Source organism: Glandiceps talaboti, chromosome 19 (assembly GCF_964340395.1).
Source record: "Glandiceps talaboti chromosome 19, keGlaTala1.1, whole genome shotgun sequence".
NCBI lineage: Eukaryota > Metazoa > Hemichordata > Enteropneusta > Spengelidae > Glandiceps > Glandiceps talaboti.
In genome coordinates, this window is record NC_135567.1 from 3,628,847 (window position 1) to 3,651,747 (window position 22,901).

The 22,901-nt window shown below is 35.2% G+C and overlaps 1 long non-coding RNA gene across 1 annotated transcript; it reads right to left on the reverse strand.

The window, feature by feature from the left end:
- Positions 1 to 3,474: 3,474 nt before the first annotated feature.
- LOC144449896 (uncharacterized) lies at positions 3,475 to 13,234 on the reverse strand. The gene is made up of 2 exons (XR_013482189.1): positions 13,170 to 13,234; positions 3,475 to 4,018 (listed from the first exon to the last, which is right to left on the reverse strand). It is a non-coding gene; the product is annotated as an uncharacterized LOC144449896 (long non-coding RNA).
- Between the last annotated feature and the right edge of the window lie 9,667 nt (positions 13,235 to 22,901).

Below are 22,901 nucleotides of genomic sequence, written 5' to 3' on the forward strand. Positions count from 1 at the left end.
ATCACATGTCACATGATTGTATGTTGGCGACTAATGTCACAGCGAGTCTAGGCAAAGTGTTCTCGGCAAATACAGATGGATTTCGTAAATAGGACAAATTTAAATACATCATCAAACAGCTTTAGCCGTTCATATTCTATAAGGGTATGGATAGAAAATCATTGAAAAATCTATTTTTGAACATGAGAACTCGCGTACATGTAATGTAAGTACAGTGAGGTCATGCCGGAAGTACCGTACTTAGACTGACTCCCATAGTTTTTGACTTGCGATTGTAAAGTTAGTTTGCAACCAATTTACATTGTATCTATTACTGTCAAAAAATACCGCCGATGGCATTGTAGCACAACCGTACAGTTTAATTTTTTTTATCCACATGCTGGTCCATGCTAACTATAGGTGTTCATTTGCTGAATGACTATCCAGTTGCCTATCCATCTATGTTGCTATCTTTGCCATACACGTCATCAATGGCTGTTGCCATGGGCGTAGTCTTGTTGCTAAGCAAATTTACATACATTTTTTTGAATGTATATTCACTTATCTATTAATCCTGTTATCCTTGCAATATATGTGGTCATTTGGCTGTTGCGATGGGCGTGGTCTTGTTGCTAGGCACATTTGCATACATTTTTTTGAATGTTTATTCATTTGTCTATAAATCTGTGTTGTTATCTTTGCAATATATGTGATATTTTGGCTTTTTCTATGGGCGTGGTCATGTTGCTAGGCACCATTTGCATACATTTTTTGAATGCTTATTCATTTGTCTATCCATTATTGTTGTTATCTTTGCAATATACATGATTATTTGACTTTTGCTATCGGCGAAGTCTTGTTGCTAGGCACATTTACATATATTTGTTGAATGTTTATTCAACTGTCTATTAATCCCTGTTACCTTTGCAATATATGTGATCATTGGTTGTTGCTATGGGCGTGGTCTTGTTGCTAGGCACATTTGCATACATTTTCTGAATGTTTTTTTTTCATATGTCTACTAAATCCATGTTGTTCTCTTTGCAGTATACCTGATTATTCGGCTGTTGCTAAAGGCGTGGTCATGGTTACTTTTGAGTTTACGTTTTTTGACCAAAAATCACAATTTTTGACCCACAAAATATCATGGCAATCGGTCCGGTTTTTGACATTAAGTTGTTTACTTACACACACACACACACCACAGAGACATTTCACCATGCCTATAGTACACTGAATCTCACTTCAGCTGTGATCACAAAAATCACAAATGCAAACAAGAATAATGCGACACAATGCATAACAGAAATCTGGTTTCTAGGGTATTTGCATACATTTTTTGAATGTTTACTCACTTGCCTACCAGATGATATTGTTATTTGACCAAAATATACTGCGATTTGGTTGTTGCTAAGGGTGTGGTCATGGTTGCTAGGGCCAATTTTGTCAAAATATTTTGAAAAAATCTGCAGAATAACACTTTCAGAGGCATCTCACTAAGTTTCAGACTCAATGACCGAGTATTTTTTGAGATATAAGTTTTTGACCAAAAATGAACATTTTTACACCTAATTTGCATATCACTCATGGAATTATTGTATGCTAAGTATTTCTTCGTCCATACATCCTTAGATGCATTCACATTAAATTTCAGCCCAATTTGCTGAGTGGTTTTGGAATGATAGATTTTTGACCAAAAAGACACATTTTTAGCCCTAATTTGCATATCACTGATGGGATATTCATATCATGAACAATTCTTAGTAAAAACACCCTGAAGAATGTTTCAACTAACTTTCAGACCAATCTGCCCGGTAGTTTTTGAGTTTAAGATTTTTGACCAAAAATCACATTTTTTTTGACCCAAATCACAAACCGGTGGCAAGATCATTTTGATTTGAACAATTTCCCAACTAGACACCCAAGATAATGGACCCAGCAAATATCATGGCAATCGGTTCAGCAGTTTTTGACTTTAAGTTGTTTACACACACACACACACACACACACACACACACACACACACATACATCCACAAAGACAGACAGACAGACAGACAGACAGACAGACAGAGGCCGGGCGATCCCTATAGCACTACTGAACCTCAGTTCAGTTGTGCTAACAAAAATTATTGCATCCATGCCTAATTTTATGTAAAGTCTAAATACCTTCGAAATGATGGTGTAATAACAATTTACATATCCGACGGCATTTCGTATTACCACTTTCAAACAATTTGCAAATGAAACTTTCATTGGATATGGAAAAAAAAAATTAGTCACCGATGTGTTGTTGTCTTCTGGTACAACATATCACGTTGCACAAATAGCCCAAAGGTTATACATTCATTATGGCTGATTGTGACACAAATTTGAAAACGCGAACATTGTTTGCGGATGACAGAATATTTCATCATGTGGGACATATTAGTCAGTTTTCTTTGACAGTATTAGGTACAATGTAAATTGGCTGCAAACTATCTTCACAATCGCAAGTAAAAAACTACAGGAGTCAGTCTAAGTACGGTACTTCCGGCATGACCTCACTGTACTTACATGTAAGTACGCGATTTATCATATTCAAAATAGATTTTTCAATGATTTCCTATGCATACCATTTGAAAATATGAACAGCTAAAGCTGTTTGATGATGTATTTAAACTTGTCCTATTTACGGAATCAATCTGTATTTGCCAAGAACAATTGACCTTGACTCGTCGCGACGTCGGTCGCCAATCATGCGACATGTACTCCCAATCGAGCCTTCGGGTACAACGAGTTGCATGCTCAAAAGTATATGCGTTGTTGCGAGTACCAATCGAATCAAGTTTCTGTCTCGCGGTAAATTTGTTTGTCAACGACGTCTGTCGATATCAATATTACTTAAAGTATTGTCTAAGAAGACCCCTGTTTGGAATATGAGGAATTGGAAAGGGAAACACGACATGAGTAAAGGTTACATACTAAAGTATGTTGATTCATCGGTACTCTCTACCCGTATGGAACACAGGATGAGATATAGAAAGACTTCTAGCTGAATCATCTCTTCCTGATGCCATCACGTACCGAACCATTCGGAATGGTTGGGATGGAAGCTATTACTGAAGGAATCCCTTCCCCAATTACCAGCAACTAAGGATTGGCAGAAATATTGACCAAATATTTTGGACTTGATCATGTGATAGTTGATGTTAGTATGAATAAAACTCGTAGAGATGGTGTTGTTGAGAAGTGAAAGACAAGTATATTGAAGGTGCTTCAAAAATACAAAGACTACTTCAAGAAAGCCCAAGATGTCAATGAATTCTTAAAGAGCGATACAGGAGTCACATGACCAATATCTCCAAATGTCGGCAAAGTAGAAAACAAAACAAAGAACGTACGAGTACAACATGAACAAATAATGATTGAACAATCAATATTATGGTAAACTTACAAATACATTAAATTATTGGCAAACTAAACAATAACAAACATAACTGTGTTGGTTATATTAAAAATTACATAATGTAAAACATGAACAGATGTGTTTAGCTACCCTAGCCGTTTATGACTGTATGCAACCTTATTTGAAATCAGTTCTCGATAGGTCTCATTATGAGCAATTTTGTTTGCACACTTGGACATTGATGATTTTGCAATGTTGAGGCATACATATGCATTATACCATGGAATTAATAATTACATACATGTATTATCCTTAAATGTACTCTCTACTCTAGTTTCATCTGTATACGTCATCTGCTCATCACCATCATCTTCTGACATTTGTGGAGTCTTCAATGGTCTCTGCAGTTCTTGTCCGTCCATCTAGGATCCAAACCCTTGCTGGAATCTTTCCTGTATTCGTTTAGCTAAAGCTACCAAACCTGCATATTCAAGAAGTGCAATGAGAACTTTTGGGTTTGTGCTGCTAAGATGACCAAGATCTATCATCTTTTTAAGGAAAGCATACCCGTCATGACGAATTTCTTCCATATCTGTTGCAGTAATCTTTGGAGTCAATCCATCCGCCAAGTTGAGCAACTCGCGTATTTTATCTACACAATTTAAAAACAAATGAAAAGAATTGTTTAATGGATGGATGGATGAATGAATCGATCGATCGACCAACCCACCGACCTAGCGATCATTCGATCGATCGGTCGGTCGATCGATCGACCGACCGACAATCAATCAATCAATCAATCAATCAATCAATCAATCAATCAATCAATCAATCAATCAATCAATCAATCAATCAATCAATCAACCAACAAACCAACAAACCAAAAAATAAATAAAGATTTATCTTACTGTGAGGATGTAGTGTAAACTAATATTGTTTGTTAAGTTGTGAATTGATTATTCAATTTAGCATGTGGTAAAACCAATTCGTTGACACGAATCACTACACATAGTGATTTTGAGGCAATGTTTCCAATATGTGTGAGATGTAAACACCAATTTAGAGGGTTTCTGCTACCAACTATGGTTCAACTGTTAATCTGCACTTCAAAGATAAAACGTGCAGACAAGTATGACTTCAGTTTAAAGATTTATAATCCTAAAATAACTTTCTATTTACAACAACTGATGTATTTGACAAATAATTATTTTCTGTCTGTCTGTCTGTCTGTCTGTCTGTCTGTCTGTCTGTCTGTAATGTATGTATGTATGTATGTATGTATGTATGTATTATGTGTGTATGTATGTATGTATGTATGTATGTATGTATGTAGGGAGGCCAATGTGTGAAATTGTGTATATTTAGACGATCATCGATTTTTCAAGAGGGAAAAAATCACTAAGACATCATCTAAACCCCACTGTTTTTTGTATTTTGGTAAACAACTAATATGAGGTTATGTTCGCATATAAGTATTGTAATTCGAAATAATGTGATGGATTTTAGCGATTGTTGAAAGTGCCAAGTTGTGCTGTGAAACGGGGCCGCGAGTTGCGCGTATGTAATGCAGCGCCCTCAAGTTGTCTCCATAAAGACGAAAGAAAATATTTGATGACATATGGCGGCGTTGCCGTTTGTTAACAATAACAACATGTTTTTTGATTGGTTGGCGAAAGCTCAATTTATGTCGTAAGCCAATAAAAATTGTCGAAACATAAGTTTATGGCTAGCAAGAGTTTGTGATGAACGATTTCTGTTGTCTGCATCTGGGAAGTGTTACTGGCGCCCTGTATTTGCTTACACGTATTGATTATAGGTAAGTAACGTCTCATCTATTTTCAAATCGTCAAATCTTTTAACATCATAATAAAGAAGTACTGTTTATCAATTTGTGCAAGTTTCGTTGAAATTAATAGAGAAATCGCTTCTCGCGACCATATTTTCTGAACGTGCATATTTTGTATTACGAACATATTCAAGATGGCGGCTCATTTGAATCCAAGTAAACGTTCCGTGCATATACACTCAAGTACTGATTTTTTGTAATTATTGCAATCGAATGCTAATCGCGCTAGCACATTAAAGGTAGGGTAATCATCTGATCGCATTGATATATATTTTTAGGCATGCCACTTTTGCGATATTATTTTTTTTTGTACATAAAATGTGTACATAATTGTACTTCATAGTCACTAAGGCCAGTGAATTTAAATTCTCCGCTGTGTTCACGATTTCGATCTGGCCCGACCTTTTCATTTCAAAATATATTTCCACTCTTAAATTCACGTTTTCAACAGCATATTTGGCATCTGACATGTTACAAAGCTTCAAATGTTGATTTTATTTCTTTTTATTTTATTTTCATGTTCATTTATTATGACAAAAGTAACTGTCTTTCAATAAATTTTAAAAAAGTACTGAGGTTCAATTTCAGTGCCAACTTGCATCAGTGTTTTTGTCAATGTATATTCAATTTGTTTCCCTTTAAATTGGTTCTGTTTAAGGATATAGTGTAGTAATGCTATTCTCCTATAAACCATGCATGTCCATGTACATGTCTTTGAATAAGAAATATTTTGGGACAGCCTATTACCACGTTCCATGTTCATGAAAATGACACATTTATGAAAGTATAAAAAATATGATAACGCATACATTTTTAAAAACTCCAATGATTAAATATAAACATTTGTTTGTATAGAAAGGAGAATCAACTCTCAAGTGTCGTAGGTAGAGGTGGAATACTATGGTAGCTGACTCCATTATGCTTTACACCAAATATGTTGTCCTTGATGCTTGCATACAATTTGTTCATAATGCTGTACTGTATATCTTAGAGTTTCATAATTACTTTGCATTTCACTATATGCCCTTTAATTTCGCTGTTTGTAATTAGCCCTCTAAAGCTGTTGAGGCTGTAATAACACTGTTGTGGTTAAAATTGAAAATAAACACTAAAAATGACCAAACAACAAGTTAATCAAGTGAATTGGCTTGAAGATTGAATGTAGTAGAACGTGAAATGTGGTTTAGGCTGTCCAAAATATGTTTGACAATTTATTGAACTCAAATATATAATGTATAATTAAATATTATGAATTTTAGCTCACAGTGAAAAAAGGCTTTACCTTCATCGTACTTTGTCTGTTTGGTATTAATTGTTGAAATGAGAATAAACTTCAACAATTGTTATGCTTCTATAACAATGTATTATTTGTAAACAATTATGGTAATTATATAATTCTCTTGTGATTTTTCCCAACAGATATACAGTACAGCACTATGAACAAATTCTATGCAGGCATCAAGGACAACATATTTGGTGTAAAGCATAATGGAATCAGCTACCATAGTATTCCACCCCCTTACCTACGACACTTCAGAGTTGATTTTGCTATCCGTACAGATAAGTGTTCTCTACTACCATGTCGTCAAATCACTAATAGAGATTATCTTTCTCTATACATGACATGGAAGAAAGTATGCACATACCAAGGAGGTTACTGCATCAGTGTAGATGGCATACCAGTTCATGCAAACAAAGTACTGCCAACATGGTGTAAACATTTCTTAAATATAGACAAACAACACAATGCTGTGAAAGCAAAAGGTGAACGCCTGCTAAGTGATTTTAAACGACTGGTCCATAACAACAATAGCAGAGTGGGTAGAAGTGGTGCTGTGTCATCGTTTGAAGCACTACAACATTTTCTAAATTCTACACTATATTGGCAACCAAGAAAGGGAACAGAGAATGTAAACTGTACAGTTTCTGGGCCAAGTTTGGAAGTCACTAATGTTGCCGATGAATCTGGGAAATCTCAATGTGCACCCTCCCCCTACGCAAGATACTTACCTGAACCAATACCAATACTTGCTGACATTCCACCTCCCTACCAACCCAGCCTGCCTTCCAATGAAGTTTATATGCATAATAAAATGTCACCTCCCACTTATGAGGAAGCAATGTGTAAAGAGAAAAGAAGACAGATCCAAGTGTGTACAGTAGACAGCAAAGAAAGACATTGGAAGAAAAAGTATGATCAGCTTAGAAGATGTGTCAATGTTCGAACAAAAGATGCCCTTACTCTGAAGAGAAAAGCAGAAGAAACTCTTGCTACCACAACGGAAGCAATGAAACAAGTCCATAACATGTCAAAAAAGAAAATAGAAGAATCTAGAGAAAGAGTAGAAGCAGCAAGCAAAATGGTGGAGCTAGAAAAAAGAAAAACACAAGATACAGTCACTCAATGTAAAGAAGAGAAACTCATACTTGTAAAAACAATGGAACTCAAACATGACATTGAAAAACAAGCTGTAGTCAAGGACATGGAGCAAACATTGATGAAGGAAAAGCAGACACTCTTAAAGCAATGTGAGAAAAATGATGACAAGCATTACAAAAAAATACAACATCTCCACAAACAACTAACATCGGAGAAGCAGCATATAGAAAAGTGGAAAAATACAGCAGAAATCATGATGGACATAGCAAATGAAAAAGAAACAAAATGCAAGAGAGTTGAAAACAAAGCAAAGAAGATGACTGCACTTGAGCAGAAGGTCTTGCGGAGAGATAAAAATATCAATACATTGAGAGATAGACTTAAGAAAGCTGAAGAAAACTTAGAGCAAGACAAAGAAGCAAATAAGTTATTCTATGAAGGTATAATCAGTGAACTGAATAAACAGATGAGAGAGAAAGAAAATAGTGAAGAAATGCTAAAGAAACAGATTGAGAAGTTACTGACTCTGGAAACGAAGATGAAAAATGGTTTGTACAGAACTGAAATTCGAATGACATACTACCATCTCCTCACCCTTGGAGTGTCTGCAAATGTAATAGAACCTGTCGTACGAACTGTATTGAGTAATTTGAGTCCTGTAGATATAAAATCAACGTCCCTACCAAAACGAAGTACAGCTCAACGTATGAAAATGGAAGCAGGCTGTCTTGCTAGCATACGTGGTTTGGTTGAGTGGAATCAACGAGATAACAAAAATGTTGGATACCAAACTGACAAAAGTCCAAAATGTCAACTTGAGTGGTTGTCCCATAAAATAGTTCTCTCCCCAAATGAAGAAGAAAGCCAGACAGGGAAACGGACAGTTTTCACACTAGGTTTAACCCCAGTAGCTGGTGGACGTTCAGAGGACACTTTGGACAGCTTACGCCAGCATCTAGCAGATCTTGCCCGTCTTGCTAAGGACATTGGAATTACCAACCCAGATGAAGTATACACACTTTCTAATATCCAATCAAAAATGTCTGATCGTGCTGCCACTGAAGTGAAATTAACAAGGCTTTTGATTGATGAAAAAAAGAAGGCCATATCAGACTGGGATGAGTTGTCAATTCAAGAGCAAGTTGACAAATCATACATCCATGCTTTTACGTGTGCAGCCCACAAAGTACATAATACAGCTGAAGCAATGTCAAGGGCAGTGGTCAAATACCTATGGTCAGAAGCCAATGTTCAAACTGACAACAGAACACAAAGAAGACTAACTGGAGGGCGGAAACACATTTATGAATGTGATAAACTGTTATGTATGGAATCGAAAAAAGAATATGCTAGAGGGAAAGAATATAAATCATTCTGTTTAGCCAATGATGTCAACTTAGATGGAGACCTTTTCCAACCAATAGTTGGGTCAAGATACTTAGTTTACTTTCACAACGCTATTCCTACATATTGTGCCCAAGAAATCGTCAGAATGTTCCTTCTTGATGTTCGTGATGTAAAAGGCAGTTGGAATAGATTGGAAAGCAGTGTCTATGAAGGGTACTTTGACAACAAAGTCCTGGCTGAGCAGAGGGCATATGCTATTTTGCATTATGAAGTGTTGCTGCCACTATTGAAGAAGTCTAAAAGTGCAGACAATCCACTTGCCATGAATGACTTCTATGTACATGCAACTGAAAAACTGAGAAGATGGTCATCTGATGCTGATGGACTCTTTGTAGGTTCTGAGACATTATGGCCGGATAGCCATTGTGCCAAACTTGATTCATACATGGAAAAAATCAGGGAACAACATGAAACAGACGGACTAGTCAAAGTACTCCTGAAGTTGTGTTGTCAAGCTGGTTTTGAAAAACTAAAACTCCATGCTAGAGAACATCTACCTGGTGGTGAATTTAGTAACCCTACACCTATCCAACAATCTGCAGCAAGACTTCTTACCGGAGCAACTAATGATGAGTGCGAAAGTGACTTTGGTCAACTTGATCAACAATATCGTGTTGCACCGTCCAGCAACCCACTGTCTTTGTCAAGTATTGTCAGAGCAAAGCGAGATCATGCTTCACTGTGGATACAAAACCAAAATCCAACTGACCAACAACAAATAGTGAATGCATCTGTGAAGGAAGCAAACTTCCTTCGACAGAAATATGGTAACAAGGATGCCCAATTAAGGAGACTTTATGAGGAGAGGGAAGTACACAACACAAAGAAGAGACAGAAGATTAGAGAGAGTAGAGCACGTAAAACAGCAAACAGAACAAAAAATGTTGAGAAATTAAAATCAGGGACACTAATTACACACTGTCACAGGATTGGTCAACTAAATAGTAAGGAAGTACAAGAACAGATACAACTGTGGGTCACTCTGAGAGATGAAGATAAGCTTGCAACCAGAGACTTTGCTGCATTGGATGGGCGTAGTAAAGTAAAGGATAAGAAAACAATTCTCAAGAAACTCATTAGAGCAAATAAGGACATACAGAACACAATAACAGATTTAGCCATGGCGGGCCAAAGTGGTGTGCACATGGATGACCTTTCAAGTTCTTCTGATGATGACATGGACATACCCCTTTCTATGCATGTACCTCTTGCTACACTATTTGAACAAACAATGTGCCGTCAGTCTCATGAAGGAGTTGACACATTGGTTGATGGTGATGGTGATGATGATGATGATGGTGATGATGATGTACCTCTACATACATTGAAAAGTACCTCAAGTGTAGATGTTGATGAAAACTTGGATTTACCCCTAGCTCAATTGCATAAAACAGCAAACAGAAGTGACGGTGATGATGATGATGATGATGATGACAATGTACCTCTACATATATTGAAATGTAAATCAATTAGTGTAGGTGTTGATGAAAATATGGATTTAGCCCGAGCACAATTACATAAAACAGCAAACAGAAGTGACTGTGATGATGATGATGATGACGACGACGACGACGACGATGACGACAATGTACCTCTACATATAGTGAAATGTAAATCAAGTGTAGATGTTTTAAAATTTCATGAAACAACAAACAGAAGTGACAGTGATGATGAAATGGATTTACCATTGGCCAAACTGTCTCGCAAGATAAACAGTACTGACGAGGATGAAGATATGGACATACCACTTTCTAAACTGAACACTCTGCCATAAGTGTGCTAACATTTAACTGGTATATCACTCATTCATAACTCCTACCATACCCTGGAATTGTTTTTTTAATTGAAATATGTGAAAAGAATGAAATATTGACATTGATACAATTTTAGTTGATAAATGAAGTTTGATGGCCCTTAAAAACACACAAAAACTAACAAGTTACAGTTAAATACAGTTGACAGTGAATATTGAACATCTATAGTGGCCATGTTAAAACTACAAAACAATTACAAGTTTGTTGACAATATACTGGGCTAAACATGATAAATAATGATAACTGAACTTTGAACCCACAAAAGGTGACACTTATAAATGAAGTAATGTGGGTGAACTGAATGTTGTAGAGTAAATATTGCACATATACAGTGGTCATGTAAAATGTACAGAATCTCAAATTTGTTTACAATATACTGAGTTGAAAATGTCCTCAATTTATATAAATTTGCATGAATATATTTGGAGCTTACAATGAACTTCGAACTCCCTATAGGCAACATTGTGAAATGCATATTATAGATGAACTGAAAAGATTAATTTTATTTTGTACATACATTGACATTGACTATATACAGATACTCAAATTTGTAAATGATATACTTTGGGTAAACTCTTTTAATGAAGTTGCATAGTAATATTTACAAGCACAAAATTGAATTTCCGTATCTACTCTCTCCATTTTCTCCATGCATTTCAATGGGAAATCCCATAATTTGCATACATTTGCATAAAATTTGTGGTCCTCTATGGTGCCATTTGTTTTGTAGAAAGTAATTATGTAATGTGAGTAGGTTACTTGGGTTGATTTTTCCATGCAATTCATTTTAACACCCATTAATTCATTTTCACCTATTCCTAATGCATTTCAATGGGAAATCACATAATATGCTTAATTTGCATATATTTGCATAAAATTTGTGGTCCTCTATGGTGTCATTTGTATTGTAGAAAGTAATTATGTAATGTGAGTAGGTTACTTGGGTTGATTTTTCCATGCAATTCATTTTAACACCCATTAATTCATTTTCACCTATTCCTAATGCATTTCAATGGGAAATCACATAATATGCTTAATTTGCATATATTTGCATAAAATTTGGGGTCCTCTATAGTGCCATTTGTTTTGTAGAAAGTAATTATGTAATGTGAGTAAGTTACTTGGGTTGATTTTTCAATACAATTCATTTTAACACCCATTAATTCATTTTCATCTATTCCTAATGCATTTCAATGGGAAATCACATAATATGCTTAATTTGCATATATTTACATAAAATTTGTGGTCCTCTATGGTGTCATTTGTTTTGTAGAAAGTAATTATGTAATGTGAGTAAGTTACTTGGGTTGATTTTTCCATGCAATTCATTTTAACACCCATTAATTCATTTTCACCTATTCCTAATGCATTTCAATGGGAAATCACATAATATGCTTAATTTGCATATATTTGCATAAAATTTGTGGTCCTCTATGGTGTCATTTGTTTTGTAGAAAGTAATTATGTAATGTGAGTAGGTTACTTGGGTTGATTTTTCAATACAATTCATTTTAACACCCATTAATTCATTTTCACCTGTTCCTAATGCATTTCAATGGGAAATCCCATAATATGCTTAATTTGAATAAATTTGCATAATTTTAACTTGATAGTTTCTTAAAAAGAGGTTTTTTAGCAATAAATATCACTATACTATGATTTCTGACAAAAATTGAGTGCCTATCTTTGTGTTTGAAAAATTTCCATTTTTTGCCTTCAGAATTACCATTTTTGTGTCAAAAATAATAAAATTAGCAGTTTTGGAGCCAAATTTTTGAGAAAATTCAAATGTGAAGAGTTGCAACTGTATACTTACCATGTTACAAAGAAACTTTCCCACAGAAAAATTATAGTTATCCCTTTCTGAGTGAACACATTTTTCAGAAAAGCAAGTCTAAAGTTTGGAATTTATCAGTTTTTGCTTAGTTTTGAAATATTGAGAAATTTACACTTTCTTCAGATTTGAACTCAAATTTTTTCAAAAATAATAAATTCGCCAGGCTGAATTCTGATATAACATGTTTCCCAATGTTCCTGCCTTTTAAAATATGTCCTCAGTTGGCTGAAACAGGTCAGAATTTGTATGTCATACAGTCCCTAAAACCACACTTTATTCAATTATCTCCAAATCTATTGGCCTCCCTAATGTATGTATGTATATATGTATGTATGTATGTGTGTGTGTGTATGTATGTAAGTAGGTATGTAGGTATGTATATGTAGGTATGTATGGGTGTATGAATATGTGTGTGTGTGTGTGTGTGTGTGTGTGTGTGTGTGTGTGTGTGTGTGTGTGTGTGTGTGTGTGTGATATCAAAAAATGATAGCTGGATTACATGTGTATGGACATCCTTACCTTTAGTCAATTCTTTAGATAATTCATTCATGTAGACAATGAAAGGATCTATTCGTGGTTTCTTCTCACTTTGATTTCCAAGGTGAGACAAAGTATAAAAAAGACTTTATTAATAATGTACATAATATGAAAAACTAAACAAAAAACAAAAGAAACAACAAGAAACTGGAAAAACAAAGAAAAATCGTGAAATCCCCCGTCAGCCAAAGTGGTAAAGCAGAGTTTATAAACTCGATACATGGTCTTTCTGTTCAGATTTAAATTAATTTCAAAGTATGATATGCACTAGTGGTCCTGTGATATCCAAAGGCTCTGTATGTCTCACCATACTTCTATGGTCACACATAGCAGTTGATATTTTATATAAGAACAAATAGAGCGATTATCATATATGCATTGATTGTGTATGACGTCGGTAAAAGGTCGGTAAGTATCTTTGCTTTACATGTACATGTGTCAGTCGAGAGAGAGAGAGGGGGTAGAACATCAGGGTGTCGACAAACTTTGTTAATTTATCGAGAGATGATAGAGCTTTAGAGATTGGTTTTCAAACTGAGATGTTTTATCTAATGAATTTCTTTTTGTATTAATAATTATTGTCCCTGAACCCAAGTCCCTACAACGGCATCGATCGTACGCAACCTTGGCTCCATTCGTAAGACTGTGTTGCTTACATTTTGGTGCCCAATGTGGAGCTCGAGAGTCAATCTAGGGTGGCTAGTGCCCAATGTGGGGCTTGAGAGTCAATCTAAGGTGGCTAGTGTCTAATGTGGGGCTTGAGAGTCAATCTAAGGTGGTTAGTGTCCAGCGTGGGACTAGAGAGTCAATCTAAGGTGGCTGGTGCCCAATGTGGGGCTTGAGAGTCAATCTAAGGTGGCTAGTGCCCAATGTGGGACTTGAGAGTCAATCTAAGGTGGCTAGTGCCCAATGTGGGGCTTGAGAGTCAATCTAAGGTGGCTAGAGCCCAATGTGGGGCTTGAGAGTCAATCTAAGGTGGCTAGAGCCCAACGTGGGGCTTGAGAGTCAATCTAAGGTGGCTAGTGTACAATGTGGGACTCGAGAGTCAATCTAAGGTGGCTAGTGTCATTTAAGAAAGTGAGAAATTTCATACTGAAATTGTATCTTTACAGTTTACCAGTCAGTCTGAAGACTGTAATTCTGTTTTGCACTTTTTTGAAATTTAAAGTGAATTCATTCTATATCATCAAGGGAAATGTTATGATTGATGCTTTCAGGACTATACCCTTGTATACTGTTATTGATATTGATAAGATTGAAGGACTTGAATTGACAAAAATTATCTCAATTGTCAGTCCAATCTGCCTGGTAGTTTTGAATTATAGATTTATAGACATATTGATAGCCCTAATTTGCATATCACCGATGATATCATCACGTCATTAACACTTTCTAAATTAAAACCCCCAAAAACGTCCATGCTATCTTTATCACTCTAACTGTGATATATACACCTGCACACACACACACACACACACACACACACACACACACACACACATCTGCACATACACACACCACACACAAACATTTCACCATGCCTATAGTACACAATCTCAGTTCAGCTTTGATCACAAAAATGACAAATACAAACAAGAATAATGTGATATAATTCATAACAGAAATCAGTTGTTTTCCTCACCTTCCTCTCTGCTGTACATCTTTGACACCATCACCGTCGACACCTATGATAAAAAAAAACGCATGATGATTTATGTTAGCTATCACCAAAACATGAAAACTGCGTAATGTCCAGTAGAAAATTAGAAGCTATTTGGCAGACATGTATATAAACACATTTACTATTTCACTTATGACTACATGTACAGGTAACATTTTACAAATAATTTGAACTTAATAATGATTATAAAGACTACAAATCTAAACCTACTCCAAGTATTAAGTTCTATTTTATATCTAACATTCGATTCTTTCCCACACACATATTGAAAGGTGTTTATTTTTGCATCCTGTCTACAGTTTCGTAATTATCATGGCAGAGTTCAAATTTTACCATTACCACTCTTTCTAGCCAAACTAAATTATTTTTCAGTAAACAAATGTCTTCACCTCTGATGGCATCATGGGGTATTAAATTGTAATCCTATGAGCCAAGTAATTATCTCACCTTGACCAGCCAATCCTGATTCATCGACCACTTCTTCACCACCCTTCTTCATTTGCTTTTCAATATTTCCATCTGTCAAAACCAGAACATGTGCATATGTGATATTATATGTGTTAAACTGTGTTTAGTGATATGGTTCATTCTCTGACAAATATCAACTATGGCTAGCTATTTTTCTCATAGCACTGAAATTCAAAAAGTAATATAAAATTTCCCGCAATGTTCTTACCTTGACAGTGTAGACTGGCAGCGGCTTCTCTTCTACCCTTGACGTCACCAGCAAGTGTTATTATTCCCAATGTTTTGCAATACAGACAATCGCGTTTGGCACTACATATAGAATCAAATTAAATTATCAACACTTTACTAAATTAAGACGGAAAGTAAACTGAAACTGGTATTAAAAACATGCATGCAGTCTAGTACTTGTATTTACTTTCACCCTGTTCAAGAAAACAAACAAATAAACAAACAAACAAATCAAACAAACAAACAAACAAACATACAAACAAATATAAAGACAAACAGACACACACGCAGACACATGGCCAAACAAAGTATATGTTATGCTTTTTTCATCTGTAACTAATATAAGCAATAATCTTGTTTTTTCGTAAAAGTAGTAGTTTGGATCGAGGAGGAAACTAATATCAGTCTAACTGTGAGTGTATGACGCAATGAAATTTTAATGCTATTATCAGTCTAACAGTGAGTGTATGAAACAATACAATTTCAATACTATTATAAATCTAACTGTGAGTGTATGACACAATGAAATTTCAATGCTGGGACTTGACATGAGTATAACATAGTGGGTTAATTCAAGGAGAAAAATCCAAGAGTTGCTAAAAATACTTTTAAAGAGTTTGGTAAATATTGTACTTGTCTCCTTGAACTAAATCATTATGTAAAAAGCAGATTTGTGAAATCACATGACAGATGGTGATATTTTATGAGTCCATGAATTAGACTACAGAAATTGTTTTTACAAATTAATTGATTCTAGCAATTGTCAGAGCAACATAGTGAGTTATGGTAATACACTATTTAGACAATAAACAAAGTGAAACGAAATATACATCTGAATTATTATAAGGCCTATACCCACCTGATGTCCTGTCCAACTTGAGCCAGATGTCTGAAATCTGCAGATTTTGAAATGAAAAAAAAAGCACAATATTTTAAAACATGTAGTTGTTTTATTAATTTGTATAATATGATATCTGGGTGTACGAACATAAAATTATTCCAGGAATAATGGAATATAACTTATTATGTACAAACTTATATTTCTTACCATGGGGTAGTAAGCTTCTAGCATCTTCCTGCCTGTTCTTTTTTGCATCAAATACCCTCTTATTCATCTTAGCTTTCTCTAGTACATCCTCATTTGCGTAGTATCCTACTTCTTCAGGTATGTCGTGTTTTCGAAGTGATCGTGCACTTAGAACGAACTCATCAACATTGGTTCCTGGACATGAATCGAACAGTACATTTGTGACTTCTTTTGAGACGTATCCAAGCACTCTCTCACAATCACTGATTTCATTACTATATTCAGCTCTAACACAAATGTGGATAGCTCTTCTGTCGTCCGTCTTGTAGACCAACGCTTCAATAACATCACTTAATTTTATCTCGCTTATCCATAGATCATTTGGTCGACATTTTTGTTCAGTGAACAGCTTGTGAAGGCGGGCTTGTAATCGTGGGAAGAAACCTGCACTAAAGCTATCTGTTTCATCATGACATTGGATTCTTTTACCATAGTACCACTCTGTGTCACACTTGCTCCACTGATCAGGAGGCATACTGTGATCAAGAAGACCTGGGATGATGAACTTGGCCTCAGAACTCTCATCGTGAGATGGATATTTTGCAATGAGCTCAAACTCTTCAAGGAGATAAATGAGTGGATCGATTTTAGCATCCTTTCCAAGGACATCTTGGATATCTTGTTTGGTGCATACTCCTGTTTCTGATCGAGGTAGCCTTTTTGCATATTTGGTGAATATTTCAGTAGCCAGCATTGGACCAAATACTCTGTTACATAACCACTGTGGATCTAATACAACGATATCTTCATTGCCGTTCGTTTTGATTTTGATGTATATTACCTGCAAAATTGAGTTATAAACTTGTCTAAGTGATCGATTATGAATAGTAAACAAGACATGTGTACTATACATAATAATTATCATACCCAATCACTTTAAACTGCATTATTGAGTCTTTGTCGTTGTTGAGTTTCATTCATAGGTCATAGATCAAATAGATTACATTAGTGTTGTAAATAATTCACCCATGCACTTGATGCTAACTATGATGGCACTGTTAGCCATCTATTACCCATTGTTACCAAAGGGGCTATTATGCAGCAACTGTTTCCCAAAGCTGGAGGAAACAATTGCTACATAATAGCATGAAGTGTAATACTTCAAGACTGTAAGATAATTTTGTCAACTTATCAAACATGCATTTTGAAAAATTATACTGAAATCTAACAAACAGATTAACGATTATAAGAATTCCGATGGTATTGGTTGACAAGATAAACAGACTGTGTGCATTATGTCATTTGACATCACCAAGCTTTTCATATGCTATTAGTTATGTTTGAATTATGTACAGAATAAAGTTTAATTTGAAATGTGCATTTTGAAGACATACCCTAATTACTGAAAAATATAAATTACGCAGATAGTCATTAAAACTAAGTGTTGCATCAATAAACTTTATGCGACACGTGCACCCTGATATCACAGATATGTATACGAAATTATACACAACTAGACACTCACACTCTTCATATATAGCCTAATTACTGGAAATCACTCATTAAGGAAATAGTTTGTTAAAACCAAAAGGTACAGCAACAAGCTTTTTAGAGCATGTGCCCTTTGTTTTGTTTCAAGTAGGTACCAAACTGTATTGAACTTGAAATCTTCATTCTTAAGATGTAGCCTAATTACCAAAAACATTAATTATGCAAATAGCTCACTAATATTCGTGGAACGTTCTCCAAAACCTAACCAGTTCTAGTCTTAACCCAAAATAACATGTGCTCCAATTTCCGTTTGAAATGAGCCAGCCGTTTTTTAAGGAAACAATGACAGACAGACAGACAGACAGACAGACAGACAGACAGACAGACAGACACACAGACACACAGACAGACAGACAGACAGACAGACAGACAGACAGACAGACAGACAGACAGACAGACAAACACAGACCATTCATCCCTAAGTTATAACATACCCTTACGGAAGGTAAAGATGAAACTAAATTTGGACAGTTGAGGAGCCTTCCATAATTACAATACAAGGAAGGGTAACCTTTTACAAATCAGTTCTTGGGGAATGGCCATATTTTTGATGGTGTATTTAGAGAAGGGTCACATTTGACTTTCACTCATTGCTTTGTCTAAATTAGCATTGTTTAGTGATTTTGGTGTCTCATCACTGCCACCGGTTCTACATTCCACTGCTACAAACTTGGTTAGGGTACATCAGGTATTATGTAACGCCAAACAAGAATTGTGTGTTACCTTGACAGTCGTATATTATGTGTGTGTATTTACAATTACAATGCAATATATATATATATATATATATATATATATATATATATATATATATATATATATATATATATATATATATATATATATATATATATATATATATATATATATATATATATGAAAGGAGACGAATATATATTAATATATAACCCGATGAGGTATGTAAAATGATAGAAGCACAAATAACAAATTTGGTAATTATGCTGAAATTAATACCCTTACCCTACGTCCTGTAACCATGGTAATGAAGAGCGCAATATTGTCTTTAATCATGGCCTAGGGTTAGGAATACTACAATGAAGTGGTCTACTTCACCTCAACCCAGAGGTTTGGAAGAGAACAGTGACAGTGTGTGTGTGCGCGCACGAGCGCGTGAGTGAGTGTAGAGAGGTAAATGCAGTGAAGCCCATTTTGGAGTCAGTGATACTCCTTAAAATGACTAATTAAGGTTTTGTAGAGTTAAGGATGACAACCATATTTTGAATTGTCAGTTGTGATGTGAAAAGAGAAATGGGAATCACAGGAACAAAACGGGAACAGATGGCAATGTATTAGGATAATGTTGTAGAAATGTTGATCTCGGTTCCGACAATCATTGCGAGTAAGCCCATATAGTGTTTGTCAGTTAACTTCCTGGCCTTCAACTCGGCCAATGGTATCCAATTATCGTGGTGTTTGCCTTTAAAACTTCCAATGTGGTGGCAGCAGTGGGACTTAGTCATTTAGCACATTTATTTTAGTGCCCTTTATTGATGTCTGACCGCACTTACACCACGCTTTTCAAATATTTGAATAGGATGGTCACAGGGTCATACGGAGGATCACTTTTCAGCACCGATTTGGGGGAGGGAAATATTTTATGTACCAGCCCCCCCCCCCCCCCCCCACACACACACACCTGTAATTACCGAAGCCTCTCTAAGGTTGTTATACTATGAGTCCTTGCCAGCTTAATGGAATTCGCACTGAGATTTTGGGGAAAAATGTCAGATTATTTGATAGAGATGTGCAATATGTGCTTTATATAGTGAATTTGTGCATTTACATGACAGTGGGTGGGCGTGATCAGTTGTGTTAAAGGGCTGTAGGTAATAAGGTGTACGTTCTAGTGTAAATACTCATCGAATTCGAAGTATAACTTCATTACACTACATATCTTTATGCTCATTATTGGTTTTAACAGATCAACTTTGGATAATGCTCAGGTATTTTAAAATAACAGCTGGTTACCCAAAGTTGTCCTGTTAAAACAATATAGGTGAAGAACTTTACTATAACTATCAGATATATATAAAGTGACATACCTCTCCCATATCATGGATGTAGCTTGTAACATTTCTAAGGAAATCATCTTCAAAGCTTTCATTACGTTCACTAATTGATTTAACAGCCTTGACGTAGTTGGTCCAATACATCACAGGAAATCTTTCGTCTGTGATCCATTTGTCTTTTTGTTCAAGTATCTCCTCACAGATGTATGGCATCATCCTAGCTTTTGATATCTGTAAATAATCAAACCATGACACGTAGACAGTTTTGATTAATAGTATGTATATGTGACAAGGTCAAGACCATTTCAACTTGTCATCAATTCAGTACATATCTTTAAGAAATAAACAAATAATGTAGAAGTCAAGATTTGCCAAAGTATATGATTGCCAAAGAGGTCACAGCTATGGATAATCAGTATTGCTAATGAGCATTGTTAAATGCTATTTCCGATAATATAGTTAGGTTTCTAGTGAAACAAGACAATTGTGCAAATGTTCACAATGTTTCAGATGTTAGCACATCTCCAGAACAAGGCATGACTGAATAGACACCATGTTTGGTGGCCTGTATTTTGAGTCCTGTGAATATTATAAGTGATCAATTCTGTTCCCAGAATTGTTAATTTGTAAGTTATTAATATCAGATTAATGGGGGTTATGGATAGTTTGCATATATGTGTAATACAGAATGATTTACTCTACTCAACTATACCTTTATCTCACATAGCAAGTTTCTCAGTCGCTGCATTTCGTCACTCTTGATATCCTTACAATTCAAAATGAATCGTTTGTCAGATATGTCAAAGTATTTCCCAAACTTCTCTTGGGCCTCTTTCAGAATTTCATCGGCAACTGCATCAGCTGGAAGGAAAGATAAGTACAATCATAGAACAATCACCCACATTTACTTTCACCCAAAAATTTACATGCCTAAGCTAATCTTTTCATGCCATCAGTTTAATCAATACGTTAGGCTATTTAATAGGTAATGTTGGATTATTTTGTCTGATAAAGTGAAGCCATTGTTGATGGACAATTGAAAGGTAAATTAAATTGTCCAATCTCCCCCCCCCCAGACCAACAAAAAAAAACCAAATAAGCAACAAATACAACAACGAACAAACAAATAAGCAAACAAACAAACAAACAAACAAACAAACAAACAAACAAACGGACACAAACATGGTGATTCAAATATAAACTAAAAAGTATTTTAATGAACGATAGACAAAAAATCTAACATGAATAGCCAACAATGAAAGGAATTTAATGAAAGAAAAGAATGATATACAACATAAATAACCGACATTATAACTATATACTCATGGCAAACAAAGCCTTTACATAGACTGTGTAAACCGACATTATAACTATATACTCATGGCAAACAAAGCCTTTACATAGACTGTGTAAACCGACATTATAACTATATACTCATGACAAACAAAGCCTTTACGTAGACTATGTAAACTGACATTATAACTATATACTCATGGCAAACAAAGCATTTACGTAGACTGTGTAAACCGACATTATAACTATATACTCATGGCAAACAAAGCCTTTACGTAGACTGTGTAAACCGACATTATAACTATATACTCATGGCAAACAAAGCCTTTACATAGACTGTGTAAACCGACATTATAACTATATACTCATGGCAATCAAAGCCTTTACATAGACTGTGTAAACCGACATTACAACTATATACTCATGTCAAACAAAGCCTTTACGTAGACTGTGTAAACCGACATTATAACTATATACTCATGGCAAACAAAGCCTTTACATAGACTGTGTAAACCGACATTATAACTATATACTCATGGCAAACAAAGCCTTTACGTAGACTGTGTAAACTGACATTATAACTATATACTCATGGCAAACAAAGCCTTTACGTAGACTGTGTAAACCGACATTATAACTATATACTCATGTCAAACAAAGCCTTTACATAGACTGTGTAAACCGACATTATAACTATATACTCATGACAAACAAAGCCTTTACGTAGACTGTGTAAACTGACATTATAATTATATACTCATGGCAAACAAAGCCTTTACGTAGACTGTGTAAACCGACATTATAACTATATACTCATGTCAAACAAAGCCTTTACATAGACTGTGTAAACCGACATTATAACTATATACTCATGGCAAACAAAGCCTTTACGTAGACTGTGTAAACCGACATTATAACTATATACTCATGTCAAATAAAGCCTTTACGTAGACTGTGTAAACCGACATTATAACTATATACTCATGTCAAACAAAGCCTTTACATAGACTGTGTAAACCGACATTATAACTATATACTCATGTCAAACAAAGCCTTTACATTGACTGTGTAAACCGACATTATAACTATATACTCATGGCAAACAAAGCCTTTACAGGGACTGTGTAAACCGACATTATAACTATATACTCATGGCAAACAAAGCCTTTACAGGGACTGTGTAAACCGACATTATAACTATATACTCATGGCAAACAAAGCCTTTACATAGACTGTGTAAACTGACATTATAACTATATACTCATGGCAAACAAAGCCTTTACGTAGACTGTGTAAACCGACATTATAACTATATACTCATGTCAAACAAAGCCTTTACATAGACTGTGTAAACCGACATTATAACTATATACTCATGACAAACAAAGCCTTTACGTAGACTGTGTAAACTGACATTATAATTATATACTCATGGC